The following is a 9454-nucleotide window of genomic DNA, read 5'->3' as shown; positions in this document are numbered from 1 at the left end:
CTCCCTCAGGGCAACATCGTTGTAGATGATTGACGGAGCCATCGAACCTCTCGAAGACGACGCAGCGGAACTCCCAATGAAAGCACCAATGTCGGTGTCAAAACCGGCGGATCTCGGGTAGGGGATCCCGAACTGTGTGCCTAAGGTTGATGGTAACAGGAGGCGGGGGACACGATGTTTACCCAGGTTCGGGACCTCTCTATGGAGGTAATACCCTACTTCCTGCTTGATTGATCTTGATGAATATGAGTATTACAAGAGTTAATTTACCACGAGATTGTAATGGCTAAAACCCTAGAAGTCTAGCCTGTATGATTATGATTGCCTCTTCGGACTAAACCCTCTGGTTTATATAGACACCGGAGGGGACTAGGGTTGTACAAAGTCGGTTACTGAGAAAGGAATCTTCATATCGGGACGCCAAGGAGAGTCCCATCCGGACACGGGAGAGAACCTTCTGTCTTGTATCTTCACGGCCCATCAGTCCGGCCCACGTAACATAGTCCGGACGCTCGAGGACCCCCCAATCCAGGACTCCCTCACTCGTAGAGCCCTGTACGAGCCCTCATCGGCCCAATTACTTTTGTACGCTGAGGGTATACATGTATTGTACGTGGGCGTTTCGTTTTCCCTTGTCACGTTCCCCTTGTCACGTGCGGCGGTCGTGGGCTAGCCATGGGCCACGCCACGCATGAAAACTTCCAAAAAAGTCCCATCCTATAAGAGGGGGGGACCACCACCGGCCGCATCCCCCCACCATTTCCCCCCAAATCGGCTCACTCCCTCCTTCCTTGGCGCATCGTCTCCCCCTCGTCTCCATCGCCCCGCCACCGCGCCTACTCGCTCAACCCCACCGCCTCCCTCTCTCCGGCGGGTTCTCTTAGGCTTCGATGGAGCAAGGTCGTGGCGCTGCCGCCACTGCGCACGGAGTTGTGGTCGAGGCCGCGAACACCGCGGCAGATGCCGTCCAAGAAGTGGTCGCCGTCGGCGGTGCGGGAGATGTTGCACCCGCAGTCGGTGGATTGGTCGCTGCGGCGGCGGATCTGGTGGAGCAGGGGGTGGTGGGCTCGGACTCCGTCGTGCCGGACCTGGTGGTGACGGCGTCTGGTGGCGCACTGGATGTAGGTGCGGAGGCGAGCGACAAGCAGGTGGTGGATGTGGTAATGCTTCTCGTTCCCCTCCTTTCATAGTTGTAGTTGATAAGCAGAAGATTTAGTAGATAGGGTTTTTATAGTAGATTTGTGATTGAATGCGGCACCCCGTTCTGCTTGTTAGGGTTTTTTGATTGAATAGGGAACCCCATTTCAGAGTTAGGGTTTTTTGTAGTTGATTCGTGCTTGAATGCTACAGAGATCATAATGAGAGTTAGGTTTTTTATATTAGAATCTGGATTGCCGCATGTGCTCAGATTTTGTTCTGTCCTGTATATGTTGTTAGATTTGTTGTGCATATTCCCTCAGTGGGCCACGACAGGGGCTGAGCAGCCACCCAGTGTATCTATTAAAGTTGTTATTGTACAAATGAGGTTAAAATCCTACTTTCTTCATTTGAAGTCTATCAATTAATTGTTGAAATGAACACGGTACGTTTAACTAGTGCGCAATTTCAAAATAGTTAGGAGCTTCACTTCATTATCCATAAACTAAAATTGTAGGTAGGTTTATTTTTGATCTGTAGGATTGTTGTACTTATAAAGTCAACCATAAGTAGGTTTGCTAGACATGCAACTATGCCAGATGACCAACTCATATTAAATTCTTGTTGCATAACTCCATGCATGAATGCCATATGAAATAGTTTCACACCTAGCACCAAAAATTGCACAAAGATTTCCTTTCCTAAAGCTCATGGCATTACAATATACCATCTAATATAAGGTTCAGAGAATAGGGCAGCTGATGCACCACTATGTACATTACATGCATGAGCAGATGAACTAAATGCAATTACTTGTTGTCAACCACAATGGCTCACTGATTGGCAGAATGTACTACCTCCATTGGCAGAGAGCTGAGCACTCACAAGATTAGTGTTGGTGCCCAGTCTGGCATTATAGTTTGAAGGACCACAGTCAGCATGACCTAAAATTTTAGTTTGACCAAGCTATCATTGTAGAATGCTTGACCTTTGGGTACAGTTTAATTTTAGGTCAAAGTATCATTTTAGATTATTAGAAGCACATTGCAGATTGCTTGACCTTTGCATACTGTGTTATGTAGTTAGTAGTATAATTGAATTACTTATATTGCAGAAAGAGGAAGCTGCTGGCACCAAGAGGAAGCTGGCCATTGCTGGGTCCAACAACCCATCTGATTCTGACGACGTCGAGGAGGTGACCCCAAGTTGTTTTTTGTCTGTTTATTAATCTGTGTGAGATGTTGTTTGTTGATGATGCCCTATATGAATGCCTCTAAATTGGAATGTTATGTAGTTTATTCATTGATATCATAAAGTTGTGTTGTTTGGTCATTAATTAGCTCTAAATGGCATATTTGTGGTCTTTGTTCATGAAACCATATCTGAATGCATATAAATGGAAATATTGTGTTTTTTGTCCATTAAATTATTCTAAAATGGAAAGTTTTGTTATACTTCCAATTAATTCCTCTAAAAGTTGTGTTGTTTGTGCATTAATTAGCTGTAAATGAGTTATGTGTGGTGTTTTTTCATGAAACCATATATGAATGCATATAAGTTTGCTATTCTGTTGTTTGTCCATTAAATTCTTCTAAATGGAACTATTATGTTGTTTGTGCATTAATTAGTTGTAAATGGGCTATTATGTTTGTTTGTTCATTAAATTCCAGTAAATGGCAATTATCTGATGTTTGTTAATTACATTACTCTAAATGGGAAGTATGTATTTATGCAAATCATTTGTATGTGCAGTACAACTCTGGAGATGAGGTGGAAGAGTGGAACCAAAAGTCCTTCATTTAGCATGAAGCCAAGAAGATCAGTGAGAAGGGGAAGGCGGCGTACTACAAGTGGGGCAAGTTCAGGTGCCCATACTACACCACTAAGCCAATTCCCAAGGATGGGCTGTATGAGCACCTTATGTTGGATGCATGCGGTTTAGCGACGAGTGTGGGAGCGACGTGAAGATCAGGGCAGAGCATGCAGCCCTCCTGAAGGCCATGGGTCCCATCTAGTCACCCTCTGTGAAGCTGGTAGTGGTACTAATCATCAGTATAGTTGATGATGTTTTACTTTTGCACTAGTATGGTTGTGAACTATGAATCTGGAAGGTGGAAGTGGTTGTGAACTGTTTGAAGGTTGTAGTATGGCAGACTCTTAAGTAATCTAGTATGTCTCTGAAGTATATCAACTGTCTAGATGCAGATCAGCTATGCTTTGTTGCAGTGTTTATATTCTGATGCTGCAATGATCACAGTAGGTGCTTCAATGTTGCTTGACTGACGAGACATGCTGCATACAGTGGCCATGTGCTTGGTAATGGAGTGTGTGAAGAACAACAATGGAATGAAGATTTAAGGGATTTTTGTAATAGAAGCGTGAAATCCAAGAAAGAAATTATCCTATTTATTTGAATTTGTTAACTGAAACTGATTTATAAGAAAAAGAACGAGTAAATGTTAGAAAGAAAAAGTAGTGTTTGCAAAATATAACGTTTGAATTAGCATGGAATTTTTTTGTCGATGTTTTCATCTGTCGCATCTATTTGTCTTACCATTACAAATGTTTTTTATAAAGAAGTACACAAGCCTTATCTACATAGGATAGAAAGTGAAATACATGGACTTGAGGTTTTCATAAGTTAGCATGATTGAATCTTCCATTACAAATATATTATAAAAATTAGAAAATGTTGAAAATCATTTTTGTCAATGTTCTTAAGTTAGCATGATTGAATATTCCATTTCAAATATATTTTTAAAATTATAAAATGTTGAAAATCTTTTTTTGTCAATGTTCATAAGTTAGCATGATTGAAACTTCCATTTTAAATATATTATAAGAATTAGAAAAATTTGAAAATCTTTTTTGTCAATGTTCATAAGTTAGCAAGATTGAATCTTCCATTTCAAATATATTTTAAAAAGTGGAAATTTTGGAGGTGGTCGAAAAAATCACCGCCTTCCGGAGGGACCATTTGGTCTAACTTAAGGCAGTTTTTGAAAAAAGGTGATTTTTTGCACCACCTCCAAATCACCCAAATTTTCTTTTACATGGTGACCCACATGTGCCAAACATGGCTATGAAAGAAAATTTGGAAAAAAAACATTTTACAATGCCCCCTTGAGGTATAGACCGATGTTTTGATCGTTACAGTTTCATTGCTACTGCTTTCTTCATGACTTATACATGTTCCTCTTACTATGAGATTATGCAACTCCCGAATACCGGAGGAACACTTTGTGTGCTACCAAACGTCACAACGTAACTGGGTGATTATAAAGATGCTCTACAGGTGTCTCCGAAGGTGTTTGTTGAGTTGGCATAGATCAAGATTAGGATTTGTCACTCCGTGTATCGGAGAGGTATCTCTGGGCCCTCTCAATAATGCTCATCACTATAAGCCTTACAAGCGATGTAACTAATGAGTTAGTTGCGGGATGAAGCATTACGAAATGAGTAAAGAGACTTGCCGAAAACGAGATTGAACTAGGTATGATGATACCGACGATCGAATCTCGGGCAAGTAACATACCGATGACAAAGGAAATAGCGTATGTTGTTATGCAGTTTGACCGATAAAGATATTCGTAGAATATGTAGGAACCAATATGAGCATCCAGGTTCTGCTATTGGTTATTGACCAGAGATATGTCTCGGTCATGTCTACATAGTTCTCGAACCCGTAGGGTCCGCACGCTTAACGTTCGATGATGCAATAACTATGGACCCGAAGGTCTGTGGTAAACTACTCACGCTTCGTCGGAGAGGTAATGGTGTTGATGTAGAAGCCCTCTATGATCGAATCCCCCTCTGGCAGGACGTCGGAAAAGGCCCCAAGATGGGATCTCACGGGTACAAAAGGTTACGGCGGTGGAAAAGTGGTTCCGTGGCTCCCCCTGATGTTTTTAGGGTATAAGAGTATATATATGCGAAGGAACTAGGTCAGGGGAGCTACGAGGGGCCCACGAGTGTGGGGGCGCCTACCCCCCTGGGCGTGCCCTCCTGCCTCGTTGCGTCTCCGACTTCATCTCGAAGTCTTCTGGTTTGCTTTCGGTCCAAGAAAGATCATCGCGAAGGTTTCATTCCATTTGGACTTCGTTTGGTATTCTTTTTCTACAAAACTCTAAATAGGCAAAAAAAACAAAAATTGGCACTAGACCCTCGGTTAATAGGTTAGTCCCAAAAATAATATAAAATAGCGTATTAATGCTCATTAAACATCCAAAACAGATAATATAATAGCATGGAACAATCAAAAATTATAGATACGTTGGAGACGTATCAAGCATCCCCAAACTTAATTCCTGCTCGTCCTCAAGTAGGTAAATGATAAAAACAGAATTTTCGATGTAGAATGCTACCTAACATATTTATCCATATAATTTTGAGGTAATATCACCTGCAGTCATACAACTTACGCTCAATGTTCAGTTTGGTGCTAAAACTTTAAAAATACGAATTTGTGGTCATCTAACTTGCGTCCTTGTGCACATACGGTCACTTTGCTTGTATTCAGACGTATCCTGCGCTGATGTGGCATGCCAGCGTGGTTATGCCCACTGTCAATGATTGGGAACAGCTTGAACGAGGCGCGCATGTTTTTATTTTATAGAAACACCCCCCGTTCTATATTTAATTAAGCAGCAGCCCCTCAATAACACATGTGTGTACAACTTAATCGCAAAGAGAATAATAAAAAGGATTTGAGGGGATTTGAACTCTAGACATCGTATACACACATGCACTAGCTACATACTCGTGACTATAAAGAGATGTGCCTTCTTTAATATAGACGCAGATTCTTTTTAGATTCCATTTTTCCCCACGTTCAGCCAGGAAACCGGTTCCAAAAAATCTCACCTTTTTGGCCAAAAAATTTCAAATGAAATTCAAATTTAAAAAATCGCAAGTTCAATTCATTGTCGTTCTGATATTGTATGCATACGAGAGATATATATTTGACATGGTTTCTGTCATTTAAATTAAAAAATTCAGGCAATAACATATTTTTCCGGGGACCACAAAAATTTCTGGTAACCGATCTGTTATCAGAAATTCGGTCCAGGAGAAAAAACCTGAATACGAGTAGTTTTAATTTCCAAATATAAAATTTATTGTTTATCTTTTAGACAATTATAGGTACTTGGTGTAGTGGTTAGCTCCTGCGGTTTCACACTTGAGGTCGACGAATGGAATCCATCGGGCCCCTTTTTTCCCCGCGGAATTATCCATGCGCCCAAGTTACAAATTTTTTGTTGACTCACTGATGGGTGGGCCCTGTGTAGATTAGTCTAGTTACCTGGTTAGCCTAACCTGTTGTTAGTATCACACTGATTAGTGGCCCCACCCCTAAATTACCAGTTAGACATGTGTGTCTATTTATCTGATTAACCTGGACAAACTTGACATGTTTTTCTTTTTGAGAATAACTTGACGTTCTTTTGTGTGCAATCAAATAGATTTTAGTTGTGCATGTACAACATCAAGCAGCACTCGTGGGATGGATGTATTGTTTAATTAACAGGATGTTGGTTCGAACCCAATCTACCCCATCCTTTTTTCATTATATTTGACGTCTTTTGTCGTCATTAAATAAATTACATAGGGATTTTCTGAAATGAAAAACGGCGTGCTAGGGTCACCGAGCACCTTGTGCACTCCTAGTCACTGACAGGTGGGCCTCCGTCAAGCTGGCGCGCCATGTGGGCAGGCCATACGGCTAGATACGAGCGAAGTGACCGTATTTGCACGATAACGCAAGTTGGATAACCATAAATTCGTATTTTCAAAGTTTTAGCATCAAACTGAACATTGAGCGCAAGTTCTATAACTCTCGGTGATATTACATCTATAATTTTATTTATTGTGGCATGAACGTTTAGATCCGAAAGATTCAAGACAAAAGTTTAATACTGACATCTATATCTATACCTACTAATAAAAGAAATAGGTATTCTTGGTCCGTCATGGCGTTTTGCAGAAACCCCCTGAGTTTTTATTGTAATGAAACCGTGGTACTGATATAAGTTAAAAAAACGATTCGTTTACATTTTATAATAACGCCTTTGACTTTTAAAATAATCAACGTGCGGTCTTTAATAATAAAAAGAGGTGCACGCTGGGACTCGAACCCATGACCTCTCGCAGTGTCTCGGTACATGCCATAGTTAGTCCGACTCAGTATCAAAATAACACCCAAAAAATATACTCAATGAAAGAGTCCGAATCTTACTTAGATACATACAGGAGTCTGAATCCTACTTAGATACATACACCACGTTCACGTCCAGGGCCACATCATACCGGGCCGTGTATACGTACATGCCATAGTCAGTCCGACTCAGTACCAAAATAACACCCAAAAAATATACTCAATGAAAGAGTCTGAATCCTACTTAGATACATACAGGAGGCCGAAACCTACTTGGAGTCAGGTATCGCTGGTGCTACAAATACACCTGTACCTCCACGTGATTCTTACACAATCTCAAGTCTTCAATTCAATTAAATAGAATCAGTTTCACACGTCGCCTTCTAGATACCTTTGGTTCAATTAAGCTGCTAAGCTCCCAAGTCAGATTAACATCAGGTATTTTCGTTGCGTATTTTCATATACGACATCCTTCAACATCTCTTTCTTTTTGCGAATTCTTCAACATCTTTAGGAACACCGGTACCTGCCATGAAATGAATAAGTTTATCATTAGCAATTTGAAATTTCCGAACAAATAGTACACCAAACCGTACTTTGAGCAACAAATTTACAAGATTTTATATATGATACACTGAATCATATTTAAACATCATTGTTGACAAGGAAAAAATAGATGCAATTATTTGACTAGATTGCACACTGAACTAACATATACAAGTTTAATCAATTTTCCATTTCTAATATTTCTTACACTTCCAAAACTCTCATGCAGGCAAGCATTTTGATCACATTCTCCAGAGATGGATGCTAAGGAAAGAAGAAGGAAACTAGACAGAGAGCGCTATGCACAAATGGCCGATGAAAAAAGAGAGGAAAAACCCAAAAAACGCCGTGAAGGCTATCAACAAAAGAAAGAAAAAATATGCGCACAACAAAGGCAGATATATGCAAAAATGCAGCCGGAACAAAAGAAAGCTAGAATAGAACATATCAATGAATTGAAACGCAACACAGCAAGCAAAGACTCCATTGCACTGGAGAACCCTGCATATATCGCAACTGAAAAAGAAGTTGGTACTTCTACCTTTCCTGATTACAGAAAGCATGTCACACCACGAGAAAGGCAAACATTGCTACACCGTCGTAACAAAGAATTCACGACAAGACAGAGGCATGTATCATCGAAACAAGATGTATCTATGACGGAAACCGGCGATGCCAACACAGAACCTCTACAGCAACCAGAAGAAATGATTTACGGTAATACTAAATTTTACACAATACTCGCGTTCAAAATAAATATACAAATGTTTGTACAACAAACCATCTTTTATGGACAGACATCCCCTCATCAATGTTTCCAAGCATCAAAGAAGCAGATACACCAAGTGACGATCACAATAAGGTGGCGTTGTGGCCAGACATCCCGTCTTCAATGTTTCCAGCAATCAAGGAAGTAGATGCACAAATACAAACATTATACAATGATGTTCACGGTAAGGTTATAAAATTTCCTATATATTTTTATGCAATACAAAAATTACATATAAATAATTACTACACAGGCAAGGATGAGATTATATGTGAGCATGATGCTACCATGAAAGAAGTAGATACACCAACACAATCAATCAATAATGACGATCAAGGTAAGGTCATCAATTCCATATATGTTCTTATGAAATCCAAAGAAATATATTATACAATAAAAAATTGCAACACAGGTAATAATGAAGTCATATTTGAAGAGGACATAAACGAGGACGAATACATGTTCTCTGGTCAAGGTATGCTCAATAGAATTTAAATATATTTTAATCATTATATAGCTTCTGTACTAACTTTTATGCTACAAACCAAACTAGAATGGGACAGAGAAGTGGAAATTGAAATCAAAGAAGGCGAGGAAATGCACAACCCTGATCCTTATGATTTCGTCTATAGCAACATACCCAAAAAAACACGTGCTCAAAACAGAAGAAAATTGCAGATTCTGCCATGCAAGAAAATTCAAGTATGAAACTAAGAAATTATGCTGCAGAAAAGGACAGATAAGACTAGCCAATGCAGATACACCACCTGAACTCATGAGACTTTGGACAAGCAACGACTCTGACGCAAGACATTTTCGGAACAATATAAGATTTTTCAATGGCCACT

At 40.1% G+C, this 9454-nt stretch overlaps 1 long non-coding RNA gene across 1 annotated transcript; it reads right to left on the bottom strand.

Annotated features, from left to right (window-relative positions):
• Positions 1–7354: 7354 nt before the first annotated feature.
• On the bottom strand, positions 7355–9454 carry LOC141021157 (uncharacterized). The gene is made up of 2 exons (XR_012181188.1): positions 8619–9454; positions 7355–7817 (listed from the first exon to the last, which is right to left on the bottom strand). It is a non-coding gene; the product is annotated as an uncharacterized lncRNA (long non-coding RNA).

This window comes from Aegilops tauschii, chromosome 4 (assembly GCF_002575655.3).
Source record: "Aegilops tauschii subsp. strangulata cultivar AL8/78 chromosome 4, Aet v6.0, whole genome shotgun sequence".
NCBI lineage: Eukaryota > Viridiplantae > Streptophyta > Magnoliopsida > Poales > Poaceae > Aegilops > Aegilops tauschii.
This window is presented reverse-complemented; position numbering and strand designations above follow the sequence as displayed.